This window comes from Littorina saxatilis, linkage group LG14, assembly GCF_037325665.1.
Source record: "Littorina saxatilis isolate snail1 linkage group LG14, US_GU_Lsax_2.0, whole genome shotgun sequence".
NCBI lineage: Eukaryota > Metazoa > Mollusca > Gastropoda > Littorinimorpha > Littorinidae > Littorina > Littorina saxatilis.
The window spans coordinates 38850914-38865913 of NC_090258.1; the positions used below are offsets into that span (position 1 = coordinate 38850914).

Here is a 15000-nt window from a genome sequence, read left to right on the forward strand (position 1 = left end):
TTGTAACATGTCATGTATTTTGAATTACATTTTGTTTAAACCAAAGGCGACAATACTGACGAATTTTTGTATGTGGTTTGCATTTCAATCAAGACCCAGCGGATGAATATCATAACGACACTCGAGCCTGACGGCCTGTGTTGATATCCATTTTCTCCACCTGTCTGCTGTCATTTTCTAACAGTCAGCACATCAGAAATAACTCATGATATCAGTCCTCCGAATAGCAACTGTTGCCAAGGCAGGAGATAGGCAGCACGTGGAAGTGTTGTGTCAGATTTCAGCCTTTTTTTTCAGACCGGCGGACCATTCGCAGACTTCCGGAACCTCAGGGGAGAAAGGCACTAGAAGTTACAATTGAATCAGGAAAGATGGTGTTGGAGACAGAATTAATGTGGACCAAAGAAACTATTGGTACTTCTGTTCAAACTCGACGGTCTTGTATTCTGGATCACTGTTTTCCCCAGACAAGCATCTTGATGCAAAGCACACACAAAAAAAAGTATAATTATGTAAATTTTAAAAGTATAAATCGAACTCCGGAAGACGACAGTCTCGACATTTGTGACCCTCCACCACGAAATGAGTCGCATGTCACCTCGCGCGGTTCTGCGCAAGGCTTAATATAAGTCCGGGAAGTGTCTGGTAACAGTGTGAGGGTCACCTTAGTCACAGGCTTATAACTCAAACAGTTTTCGCTCTTTTCTAAAACGGTTGTCACCACTGGATAGAGCATACCAAATTCTGTAGGAAAATATAAACATATGAAAATCATGCGAAGGTGACATGCGACTCATTCCGTGGTGGAGGGTCACATTTTGTCTCGGGGGTACCGAGATTGTCCTGTCCACGATTAACTGTACATTCCTCCTGGTGTAGAGTCAGAAAGGCAGATTCAAACCCCCATCCGGAGTGAATACAAATATGTACCCGATTTGTTCCGAGCTCTCTCAGGCCCACACAGCTGGAAATGAGTGCGGAGTAGGCAAAGGCAACGAGGGAGAAAAAAAGAGAATGCTTTATGTCCTACAGGCTAATCATTTCGCCTCTAAAGGACAAGATAATATCTTGTCCTTAAGAGTTATTATTATGGGTTATAAGATTCGAGTTTTACGCCCTCATGGCTTTTGACGAGATACACAATTGTATGCGTGTTTTATCAGCCATCTGCACTTAAGGCAGAATGGCCGAGGTCTTTTACGTGCCATTGTGGTGACACGGGGGTGGGACATGGCTTCTGTCTCTGGGTCTGCACATAAAGTTGACCCGTGTCCGTCCCGACCCGGATTCGAACCTGCGACCTTACGATCACAAGTCCAGTGCTCTACCAACTGAGCTACCGGACCCCGCGAGGGAGAGGAGTGGGCACCGCCCTCATCACGCTAGCTCGAGAGTAGTTGAGATCTCGTTCGAGTCCGGGCCGGGACGGACACACGTCAACTTTATGTGCAGACCAAGAGACGGTAGCCATGTCCCACCCCCGTGTCACCACAGTGGCACGTAAAAGACCTCGGTCATTCTGCCATAAGTGCAGCTAGCTGATACCACCTAAACACGCATACACTTGTGTATCTCATCAAAAGCCGTGAGGGCGTAAAACTCAAATTATCATATAACCCATATCTAGTCCTTAAGAGGCGAAATATTTAGCCTGTAGGACATGAAGCATTCTCTACTCATTTTTATTTTTAGTTTAAATCTGTAACATATCGCTTCCCCATGACCAAACATGGTTATGGGACTACCTTTACCGATACCCTTTTTAGCCTACCTACTGGTGCCCGGCCGAGTGAGTGAAACTTTTCCCTCCGACCAATCTGCTCGTGCTTTAAGAGTACACATGTAAACCGAACATTCTTCCACTTAACCAAAAAACAAAATCCAACAGCCTGGCTACGTACGCCTCGTGCAGAGTCAGAGTCACAATTTCATCAACTGCCATTGGTGTCACTAACAATATTAGCTCCACAACAAAAGCAACAACAACAAAAAAGACTGGGTGGCCGAGTGGTAACGCACTTGCGCTCGGAAGCGAGAGGTTGCGAGTTCGACCCTGGGTCAGGGCGTTAGCAATTTTCTCCCCCCTTTCCTAACCTAGGTGGTGGGTTCAAGTGCTAGTCTTTCGGATGAGACGAAAAACCGAGGTCCATTCGTGTACACTACATTGGGGTGTGCACGTTAAAGATCCCACGATTGACAAAAGGGTCTTTCCTGGCAAAAATTGTATAGGCATAGATAAAAAATGTCCACCAAAATACCCGTGTGACTTGGAATAATAGGCCGTGAAAAGTAGGATATGCGCCGAAATGGCTGCGATCTGCTGGCCGATGTGAATGCGTGATGAATTGTGTAAATAAATTCCATCTCACACGGCATAAATAAATCCCTGCGCCTTGAATATGTGCGCGATATAAATTGCATAAAATAAAAATTAAAAAATAAAATAATAAATCCCTGCGCTTAGAACTGTACCCACGGAATACGCGCGATATAAGCCTCATATTGATTGATTGATTGATCAATTTCCATTGGTGTCACTAACAATATTAGCTCCACAACAAAAGCAACAACAACAAAACAAGACCCAAAAAACTGCCTTTGCACAGAGAACAGTCGAGCTGTAGATGGTCGATATCTAGCTTAATGGAAGAATGCTCTTATAACTGTATGCAAGGTAACAGCCTGCACAGAGAACAGTCGAGCTGTAGATGGTCGATATCTAGCTTAATGGAAGAATGCTCTTATAACTGTATGCAAGGTAACAGCCTGCACAGAGAACAGTCGAGCTGTAGATGGTCGATATCTAGCTTAATGGAAGAATGCTCTTATAACTGTATGCAAGGTAACAGCCTGCACAGAGAGTAGTCGAGCTGTAGATGGTCGATATCTAGCTTAATGGAAGAATGCTCTTATAACTGTATGCAAGGTAACAGCCTGCACAGAGAGCAGTCGAGCTGTAGATGGTCGATATCTAGCTTAATGGAAGAATGCTCTTATAACTGTATGCAAGGTAACAGCCTGCACAGAGAGTAGTCGAGCTGTAGATGGTCGATATCTAGCTTAATGGAAGAATGCTCTTATAACTGTATGCAAGGTACCAGCCTGCACAGAGAGCAGTCGAGCTGTAGATGGTCGATATCTAGCTTAATGGAAGAATGCTCTTATAACTGTATGCAAGGTAACAGCCTGCACAGACCTGTGTTTCTTGTGCGTGATTTCTTTAGTTTTTTTTTAGAACTGTGTTGTATTGTTTTGCTCTTTTTTTTTAACGGGTTTGCGCAGCTCGTTTTGATGCCAAGCACGCGTTACACCATTGATGTTGTTAAGGTTTTTTCCTTTGCCAAATTTGCCGAAATATCCATCGGCATTCTTCTATGTTACCGCTCCCTACAGTGAACGATTTCGACAATTCTCCCTTACTCGACAATTTTGGAATACGTGTCGGCGTGCCTGCCCACACCAAACAAAGTGAAGAAAATAGCCACAAGTAGCTGACATGGAAGCCGGAAACAATTACAGCGCAGAAGCGATCAGAAATAAGGTCTGAAATAAGTACAAGGTCTTCACGTTGCTTCATGTGAGGAAATTATGTTAATATCATGTAACTAACTTCCTCCTACACTGATATTTGTGACCCTCCACCACGGAATGAGTCGCATGTCACCTTTGCATGATTTGCATATGTTTATATTTTCCTACATAATTTGGTATGCTCTATCCAGTGGTGACAACCGTTTTAGAAAAGAGCGAAAACTGTTTGAGTTATAAGCCTGTGACAAAGGTGACCCTCACACTGTTACCAAACACTCCCCGGACTTATATTAAGCCTAGCGCAGAACCGCGCGAGGTGACATGCGACTCATTTCGTGGTGGAGGGTCACATTTCTACTGCTACTACCACTGCTGTTCCAGCTGCTGCGATTGGTACCACAACTACCACCACGACTCATAAGAAAAATACCTAACTCAGTGTCAGGCATTTCTGCAGTGAGTCTACAGGGAAAGCTACTGGAAGGGTACCTATCATCATCATGTGTTAGAGAGTACAAACTCTGACCATCGGAAACCATTGTCACGAGTACGTAAGCAAAACTGCCGTTCTCGTTTCTGAGTTTGGCACTTTTCAGCAGAGGCCGCCGATTTCATACGGAAGTCTTGTTTGGTGTGCAAAAGCTTATTTGGGTTGTTATGCAGTTGTGCTGATTGCAAACGTTGCTGCCAGCTCTTTAGCTCTCGCTTATTCCGCTGTCATCCGCTCGAGATAGGCAGTTTGCAACTAATTACTAAAATAAGATAGGCAGATTGTTCAGAAATCGAAAACGTTTGTCTCGTTTTCCTCAAAACAAACACACCAAACAAAGTGACATAGGCAATTATCTTATGAGCGTCTTCTTATTGTCCATAACAACCACATTTCTTCCCGCACCTACACTCTTATACACTCTTATACACTCTTATACACTCTTATACACTCTTATACACTCTTATACACTCTTATACACTCGTATACACTCGTATACACTCGTATACACTCGTATACACTCGTATACACTCTTATACACTCTTATACACTCTTATACACACGTATACACTCGTATACACTCGTATACACTCGTATACACTCTTATACACTCGTATACACTCTTATACACTCTTATACACTCTTATACACTCGTATACACTCGTATACACTCGTATGAAGTGCTCCACATTGGAACACACTTTTTTCAAACAGTTGTGAACCTTGTGCGATAATTCTACTGGCAAAAGTAGCTAACATTGTAAATAGAGAATACTACATGGCCTGCTGTGTCGTACCAGATTTACACGAGTTGTTTTTTTAAATATTGAACTGCGAGCGAAAGCGAGCTGTTCACTATTTGAAAAAGCAACGAGCTAAATCTGGTACGACACAGCAAGCCATGTAGTATTCTGTTTATCCTACATACTGTACTTACGTGTATTTGACTGAAAATGTCCTGCAGTCGAGGCAGATAAATTGAAGACGCTTGTTTTGGAACCTCGATCTCTTCTAAAGCCTCGTGCAATCTATTACGTCAAAGCAAAGAAACGTCACTCTGAAAGTGTGGCGTGACGTGTTAGTTCTAAAGATTCATCGAGGGTAATTAGCGAGATCGAGCAACTTTTGTTTCTATAATGACGTTTGTCTCGGTGACTTTGGCATCATAAGCAGTGGAAAAACAGGTCACTGCCAGACTTGCTTGACATGACCTCATTTACATGATATACATTTCATTTTTCATTTTTCATTTTCATTACTTTATTGTCCCATCGCTGGGAAATTTGGGTCGCTTCCTCCCAGTGGAAAGCTAGCAGCAACGGAGTCGCGCTACCCGGGTGTCTGCGTGTTTAGGTGTATTCAGCCACCTGCACTTATGGCAGAATGACCAAGGTCTTTTACGTGCCATTGTGATGACACGGGGGTGGGACATGGCTTCCGTCTCTGGGTCTGCACATAAAGTTGACCCGTGTCCGTCCCGGCCCGAATTCGAACCTGCGACCTTTCGATCACAAGTCCAGTGCTCTACCAACTGAGCTACCGGGCCCCCACACACGTGATTTGAACGATTATTATCTCACGGGTGTCTCTCTCACGTATGTTGGATAAACGCTAATTAGTGTTTATCAGGTGTGTACTTTTGCTGGTAGAATTATACAGTACGCTATTTAGTGTTTATCAGGTGTGTATTTTTGCTGGTAGAATTATACAGTACGCTATTTAGTGTTTATCAGGTGTGTACTTTTGCTGGTAGAATTATATAGTACGCTATTTAGTGTTTATCAGGTGTGTACTTTTGCTGGTAGAATTATACAGTTCGCTATTTAGTGTTTATCAGGTGTGTACCTTTGCTGGTAGAATTATACAGTACGCTATTTAGTGTTTATCAGGTGTGTACTTTTGCTGGTAGAATTATACAGTACGCTATTTAGAGTTTATCAGGTGTGCTACTTTTGCTGGTAGAATTATACAGTACGCTATTTAGAGTTTATCAGGTGTGCTACTTTTGCTGGTAGAATTATACAGTACACTATTTAGAGTTTATCAGGTGTGTACTTTTGCTGGTAGAATTATACAGTACGCTATTTAGAGTTTATGAGGTGTGCTACTTTTGCTGGTAGAATTATACAGTACGCTATTTAGTGTTGATCAGGTGTGTACTTTTGCTGGTAGAATTATACATTATGCTATTTAGTGTTTATCAGGTGTGTACTTTTGCTGGTAGAATTATACAGTTCGCTATTTAGTGTTTATCAGGTGTGTACTTTTGCTGGTAGAATTATACAGTACGCCATTTAGTGTTTATCAGGTGTGTACTACCTTTGCTGGTAGAATTATACAGTATCTCACACAGTGTTCACAACTGATTACAAAACGCCGTCGTCCTGGAATTTTGGCGTAACTCGATTCTTGTCGATGTTGATGAATTTGTGCTTTAATCATTCTCAATGGGAAGTATTATCTAAAATACGCTGGACAATACCTGATTTAACATTCTTTTATCTTTTAATCCATGCCACGTACACATAAAAATAATCAGTTTTGGCCGTCTGCTGAAGAGCTGTCTAAAATGAGTTACGCCAAAATTCCATGACGACGTCGATTTAAAGGTGCTGAAAAGTGGAACACTTCGGTTTACGGTGTAGCTGCTACTGTTATAACCCTCGGTGAAACCGCCGCTGCTGCCGAAGCTATATTTCAAAGATCACTACTTCAAGAGTCACGTCGTTAAAATTTAATCATGGAAATTGTGTCTGATTGAGGAAGACGAGGAATGACATAAGGAGGTCCTGCCAAAGTAATCACTTAATTGCTGCAACTAACTGGTCTGGCAGCGGAATCGATACATGACACACATTTTGACAGCAGCAGACTAACTGAATGTCTAGATAAGTGATTGTTCAAGTAAACTGCTCAGAGCATACTGGCTGACTGACTGGTGGACTCACTGACTGACTCACTCGCTCACACACTGACTCACTGACGGACTCACTCACTGACTGACTGATAGACTCACTGACTGACTCACTCGCTCACACACTGACTCACTGACGGACTCACTCACTGACGGACTGATTAACTCACTCACTGACCCACTGACTGACTGACCCACTGACTGCTAAATGACACACATTTTGACGGCAGCACACTAACTGAATGTCTCTAGATAAGTGATTTAGCAAGAAAACTGCTCAGATCATACTGACTGACTGACTTACTGACTGACTGACTGACTGACAGACTGACTGACTGACTGACTCACTCACTCACTCACTCACTCACTCGCTCACACACTGACTGACCCACTGACTGACCCACTGACAGACCCACTCACTGACTGACCTACTGACTGGCTGACTGACTGACTGACTGACTGACTGACTTCCATAGCGGAAATTGTGCCAGGTTAGAAGCAAAACTTTCAATTTTTTGACCATAAAAAAATATTTTTAACGTGGTGTAATCCAAGGTATTTGTAAATAGGGAAATATCCAGACAATTAATAAACCTCGTGTTTTTCGTGAACTTTTTCGTCACACTAAATGCACCTCAAAATGTGCACTCTTCTTTCAGTACGTAATGTTATTTTCACGGGGCTATCTATTTCTGGACTTGACCGTATACAGATGATACAAAATCTGTAAAGATGGCTGCTTCACGACTTCGATCACCTCAGTCTCATAAGTGGAAAGTAATGTTCCTTCGATAGTGTCGCTTTCGGGTATAGCTGCATTGTTTGTTTCTAGTGTCCCAACATGGCTTCGATTTAATTTAGAGCATCGATTTGCTGGCGATGAGCTGTCCATTGATTTTGAGATCAGTGGTAAGATCGATCATTTCATTTTGAGCTTCGTATTACGGAACCAGAAAAAAGCTACAAGATGAAATAATTGTCTTGCAGCTACAATCAATAATGCTTATCAATGTGCTTGCAACACAATTACTATCGCTTAGTTCTTTTAAGGGTAACTTCATTTTGGAAATGTAAAGTCAGATTATAAATAAAAGCTCGAAAAAAGAAAATTAGGCACAATGTTGTCAAAAAAGACAGAATTAAAAAATGTGATGCAAAAAACGGAACATAAAGGAATGTTTGTTATTATGATGACGATGTTACTTTTACAGTCTTCTTTGCAGATAGAAAATGACATGCTTTTAAAATAAAGACTGTATTGGATTATTTGAACATTAAAATTAGTGTGTTTATCCGTCGTGGGGCAGTTTGAAACATAAACATAAAACTACAATGTATTTGATATCGTGGCGCGATACCATAATTGTATTAACCATGTTTTTTTTCGAAGTCATTACTTGGTGTAAGTTTCATTTGAACAGCAATTCTATCTTTTATTGAATACTAGCAGTCAGGACCCGGCTTCGCCCGGGGTATTAGCAGATCCCTTAGGTATTTATTTTACGAACCATCACACAGGAGTTTTCGGAATTCTATATAAAATTACAAGTTCAGGGGAAGTGGAATGACCATATGTAAGTATGGCCTGCTATGGCTCAAACTCAGACTTGAAGGAACGTTTAAAGGCACAGTAAGCCTCCCGTAAACCATCACAGATACTGTCAGGCTTTTACACACTGTACAAAAACCCTTTCATTTAAACACTCACCGCTTGAGAACATCTTAGGTGCCCTCCTCAAAGAGCGAGCAATTTTCAAAGAAATTATTTTTGCGTGGTTTATCTTCAATCAATCAATCAATCAATCAATCAATCAATCAATCAATCAATCAATTAATCAATCAATCAATCAATATGAGGCTTATATCGCGCGTATTCCGTGGGAACAGTTCTAAGCGCAGGGAATTTAAAAAAAAAAAATTATGCAATTTATATCGCGCACATATTCAAGGCGCAGGGATTTATTTATGTTACCCCAGAGCCATCGTGAACCCGTGTGATTCAGTTTCCTTTTTTTTTCACAATGTAGTCGTCAGTTTGTGATTTCCAATGCGGCTCGCTGTAAGCTTATCTGCAATAGCACGTTATTATATACCTCTGAATCTAAACGCACCAAACGGCTGTGATTCACACGAACTCTAGCGATGCTTTTTGACTGTTCAGAGCAACTGGCGATAGGCATTACCGTCGTCTGCTACGAGAACCACGACCTTGCGTGACCCTGTTTCCGGGCTTTTCTTTTTTCAAACTTTCAAAACTTCGAATTCTACTGATCTTGTCTTGATGAAAACAGAATTCTTTTATGATTTAAGAATGTTTGTGTAACAAGCTGTCAATTTATTATTTAGATTTTAAAAGTTAGGTCTAGCGCCAAAACGCACCGTCCGATTTTGTTATCAGACAATCCGCAAAATTAATTCTTTGAAAATTGCTCGCTCTTTACGTAGGGCACCTAGGATGTTCAAAAGCGGTGAGTGTGTAAATGAAAGGGTGTTTGTACTGTGTGTAAAAGCATGACAATGTATGTGATGGTTTACGGGAGGCGTACTGTGCCTTTAACTCAAACTGCTACATTCCGGCTTCAGGGGCAGTTATGACCCACCATTGCTGAAACTCGATTTATTCAGGCTGTTACAGTCCGACTTAAGCAGGAGAGTGGTGACCCGGCACTTTGTTTTTTTGTCTCCACTGTGGCTAAAACTCAACTCTCATGGAGACCTTACATTATGGTTGCTACATTCCGATTTCACGAGGATTTTAATGATTGATTAGACATATGTCATTACCATCAATGGCTAAACATCAACCACCAGGAGATCGTTCATGTGTGTCATGGCCATCTATGGCTAAATGTCAGCCATCAGAAGATCGTTCATGTGTGTCATGACCATCTATGGATAAATGTCAGCCATCAGAAGATCGTTCATGTGTGTCATGACCATCTATGGCTAAACATCAACCATCAGGAGATCGTTCATGTGTGTCATGGCCATCTATGGCTAAACCGGCATCAACCATCAGGAGATCGTTCATGTGTGTCATGGCCATCCAGGCTGCTGCACGTCGACTTCAGGAATATTTGAGTCATCTGAAAATTGTCGTCTTCTTCTATGAATAAAACCAGAGACCGTCAGTTTTCACTTACCAAGCAGCTTACTTTAAGCTGGGCTGATTGGTTTGTGTCGAGACTAAGCAACATGCTACATTAACCACAACGACGACAATACCATTTTACAAGAACTTGCGCGCAGTGGTTAGAGCGCTTGCCTCTGACGCCCGAGGTCGTGGGTTCGATCCCCACCCGGATAAAAAAACCACGATTTTCCGAGCGCTCCCCAGTCCACCCAAATGGTAATGGGTACCTGACCTTATTCAGGGCCAGGTATTCAGGGCCAGGAAAGGCAAAGGCAGCGAGGGAAAAGAGTGGGCACCGCCCGAGCTCATACAGCTGGGTCGAGAGTAGTTGAAATATCTAACATCTCGCTTCCCTCCGACCAAAAATGTTTATGAGACTGCCTTTACCTTAATCGACCTTGGATCTTTGTGAAGCTGTAGACATTGGGTGATTGGTCGACTATTGTTATCCTATCAGTCTCTGTGTGTGGTGCATGCGCTGTCTGGGCTGCCGCATTACGTGTTCAGACCAGATAACGAATGTGTAAAATAGCTTCTCGTGTAAAAGATAATATACACAGACACTGATTCGTCCAGGCTTTTCACACGGGGGCAGCAACAATATTCCACTTTGACACGTGCTAAACATCAACACCCTGACTGCATCCTGTGCAAAGTGGTATTTTGTTGTTGGTGATGAATAAATGTCCAAGGTGGCAATGGGTGTTAGTTACAACATTAATTCAGGAATACCGTCATCACCTGCACAGAGAACAGCCAGGCTGAAGTGTTTGTATATGTGTAAGTCGAAAAAATGTCGATTACAGTAGAACCCCCATCTTAAGACCTCGAAAAAACCTAAGAAAACAAGGTCTTAAAAAGGAGGGAGTCTTAAAATGGGGGTAATTTTACAGAGGTTTTGAACAGAAAGTCTGAGAAAACAAGGTCTTAAAAAGGAGGGAGTCTTAAATTAGGGGGTTTTAAAAGGGGGGTTCCACTGTACCAGGTACAGCGGTATGGGGGTGGAGGGGGGGGGGGTCCTGTTGCGGAGAACATGTGTAAGTTAGATAGTCGATGTGTGATGTCTGTGTGTGTAATGTACATTTGTGTTTTAATGTTGTTGTTGTGTTGTTAAAATCGTTTTATTGTGGGCCAGAATGCAATTTCTCAGTTTGATATAATATTGTATTGTGATGTATTGTATTGTATTGTTTTGTATTGTATTGTATTGTATTGTATTGTATGCCACAATGCAATTTCTCAGTTTGATATAATATTGTATTGTATTGTATTGTATTGGATTGGATTGAATTGGATTGGATTGGATTGGATTGAATTGGATTGGATTGGATTGGATTGTGTTGTATTGAATCGACAGGGAAGAATAATACTTAAATCGGTTATTGACCGACTAACTCTGAATCTCGATAATTGAATTTCGAGTGGTCAACTTGATTGCCAGATTTAATTGGTGTCTGACAGACTAACTAGATAAAGAAAGGATGATGGATTGAAGGAAGGAAGGAAGGAACGGACGAATGAAGGAAGACATAAAAGAGTTAAATGAATTAACTAACGTCTTTTTTTTCAAAATGGGTGGATATGGTATAAATGGATCATACAAAGAAACCTGCAAACTGTTTCTCGCAACTATGCCGTTCTACGCAACTTTTTGGGGATGTCAGCCGTCATATGAAACGCGAGCTTTTATGGATTAGAAAAAGGATAAGGTGTAATATTAAATTCCTGTGAGTTTACCCTTATAGACTTTTCGCGCTGCTTTCTCACTGAGGAAAGCGAGCTGCCACACAGTACGGCGCTACCCATTTTTCCCTGCATGCGTCCGTTCATGTTTCCAAACCCTTATTAGACTTGGGGTCTTCTTCTTCTTCGTTCATGGGCTAAGACTCCCACGTTCACTCATGTGTTTAGCACGAGTGGATTTTTACGTGTATGACCGTTTTTACCCCGCCATTCCGGCAGCATACGCCGATTTCGCGGGAGGCATGCTGGGTATTTTCGTGTTTCTATAACCCACCGAACTCTGACATGGTTTACAGGATCTTTTCCGTGCGCACTTGGTCTTGTGCTTGCGTGTACACACGAAGGGGGTTAAGTCACTAGCAGGTCTGCACATCAGTTGACCTGGGAGATCGGAAAAATCTCCACTCTTAACCCACCAGGCGGCAGCGACCGGGATTCGAACTCACGACCTCCCGATTAGGAGGCCGACGTCTTACCACCACGCCACTGCGCCCGTCAACTTGGGGTCCTTATCGTGGGCATGCGTGCACACAAGAGGTACTATTTGGACACCGATGAGAGTCTACACAAAAGCTACAATGGGAAACAGATCCCTCGCCGAACGTGGGGGTCGAATCCACGCCGATAGCGACGCACTGGTTGAAAAGCCAGCATCTCTACCGACACCTAAGACTTTAAAATTGGCAATCTAGTGGCTGCTCCGCCTGGCGTCTGGCATTATGGGGTTAGTGCTAGGACTGGTTGGTCCGGTGTCAGAATAATGTGACTGGGTGAGACATGAAGCCTGTGCTGCGACTTCTGTCTTGTGTGTGGCGCACGTTATATGTCAAAGCAGCACCGCCCTGATGTGGCCCTTCGTGGTCGGCTGGGCGTTAAGCAAACAAACAAACAAACAAACAAACAAATCTCTACCGACTGAGCTATCTCCCTGTAAATGATGCAGATCATATCACAAGAAAAAACGAGAAAAAAAGAAGTGTTTTTTAAATAAAAATCAAGGTATAGTTTGAACTTCAACACAAACAGTCGCATGAATCAACAAACTGAAAACCACCAGACAATATGTAGGTCAAGAAGAAATAAAACTCCGATGAACAAAGAAACCAACAGTTACCTTTCGACAGTCTTGACAAGGAAATTGCAGGAAATTCCACGGGTCTCGCGGTCCGGGCAAATGGGTATCGATCGCTTTAAATGCTGAAAGTGGTCACACATGGTTGAATTCAAAATCAATGATTTGAAGTGGTCCTGTGATATTTCGATCATGCGCAGAAGCTGTCATGTTGAGGCTAAAAATAGCAGGGTAATTGTTATTTGTATTTCCGGCTGAAATGTTGGTGGACGTTTACAAATCTGCCTTCGTTGACAACAGTTGACGCTTTGCACTCAAAGGCAGGCAGACTCCTTTTATCCATATCCTAAAAGTTTTAGAATGCAGGGAGTTTAACTCGAAATCAACAGCTGATGGATGATCACATTCGTTATTAGGAATACATTTTATTACACCATGAAAGAGAAGTTGTTTCCTTTCCAAGCTCGCACACCATATTTCAGTGTTGTTGTTTTTCTTGCACATATACTATTTCTTCACTCATTAAATAACAATATCGTTCAAACCACACGTGTGTATTTCATGTAAAATGAGGTCATGTTCCAATTCGCGTGTTCTTCTACAAGAGACTACCACAGTTCAGTTCTGGCTGGTAATGTTGTTTTACAAAATGACTTTTGTGTGGCGTTTTTTCTCCGTGTCAGAAGAACTTTTTTTAAATAACAATAATTGAGCACAGTTCAATAAATCCAAAGTAAAACTGGTAAGGGCGCATTGATAAATATCGTAGACATCCGCTGACCATTATTTACTAGTCGTACAAAAAAACCAAAAGACGCTCCGCTCCGCAAGTTCAGGCGAATTCCATCAGACAAACACGATCGTACACCGCTGCTGTAAGGAATGATCCGGGGTTGTGCTGCTTCATTGGGTGGTCCAAGCCGTGCAGTTGGCTTCGGTTACCACAAACTGCCGTTTTGTCAAACTGTTGGAATGATGTGACTGGAAAGTTCATCAGTGTGGGTTATCTAGCGCTGCCGCCGGTTAGGTAACGTACTCCTTCGTATAACGATTTTGGTTCGTTTAGCACACCAGATGCGTGGACTGTTTCGCAATGTTGTTGCTTTTTTTGGAAGCAAACGCCCACATGCAAACAAATTAAGCAACAGTAATTTGATTGCAACGCCTTACACTTTGAAATGTTGAAAACAATCACTTGATCCTGTGAAATGTCACAATAGTTACTTTATTCTGTTATTGCCCTCAGTCATCGGACACGACAGATACAAAAGCACGCGTAGTTTCTTTGTAGCAAAGAGTGTTAACATGTAAATACGGAGAGACAATACGGATCAGAACCCTCCGTAATTCAAAGGAAATGAGTATGTTCCAATGCCGCTGAGAGGGCTTCTGGAGCAAAATTGACACTGTTCCTGGTTAATCGATTTCAAGCCAAAAAAAGTCCAAGCAAACAAATGGTTACTATGGGGCTTGACATCTTCTGCGCTGTGTCTGGTTGAAAAAACTCTCCAAAATATCTTCACATCACACAAAACAAAAACTACATTTATTCCTTGAGAAAATGAATCGAACTACAAAACTCAACAAAGCCAAACAGAGATCTATCTACGAATGACTTGAAGAGGAGTAATGCTGGCGAATACACACTTCCCAACTGATATCTCTCGCTTCACTTTTACGCAAACTGTGAGAATGCAAAGAGAAACCACGCGGGAGGGGTGAAGAGGTGGGGGGGGGGGGGGGGGAGGGCGTGGAGGAAAGGCGATGATAGAGAGCTGGGGAGGACCTAGCCAAGGAGGGGGAAACGATGGAAAAGCTGGCAAATCATCGGCGAGAGAACCACGAAGGGAGAGTTGAGGAGGTTAGAGCGAGGGAGCGAGGGAGGGGTGGAGGCAGGAAAAGTGTGTGTGTGTCGGCGGGTGTCTCTCTTGTTGGCGCTTCATAGTGCGCGGCGTGGTGCAGGGTAGGGCACAGGGTGGTGGTGCGGTATCGTGAGTGTGTGTTATGTATCAGTGTTTTCTCTCAGTCCGTGTTGTGCAAAGTGTATGAGTATCGCTGCAAACTGATGGTGATGCTGAGTGTGGTAGTGGTGGTGCTGGTGGTGATGATGATGATGA

General features: G+C 42.5%; 2 protein-coding genes across 2 annotated transcripts in view; both read right to left on the reverse strand.

Annotated features, from left to right (window-relative positions):
• Window positions 1-13038, reverse strand: part of LOC138947729 (probable G-protein coupled receptor 139) — a gene marked incomplete in the record, with an annotated part of 73913 nt that extends 60875 nt beyond the window's left edge. Inside the window, 1 exon segment of the mRNA XM_070319274.1 lies at window positions 12926-13038.
• The window catches only part of LOC138946597 (uncharacterized), a 154232-nt gene that overhangs the window by 19735 nt on the left and 119497 nt on the right, over window positions 1-15000 (reverse strand). The window lies entirely within an intron of this gene.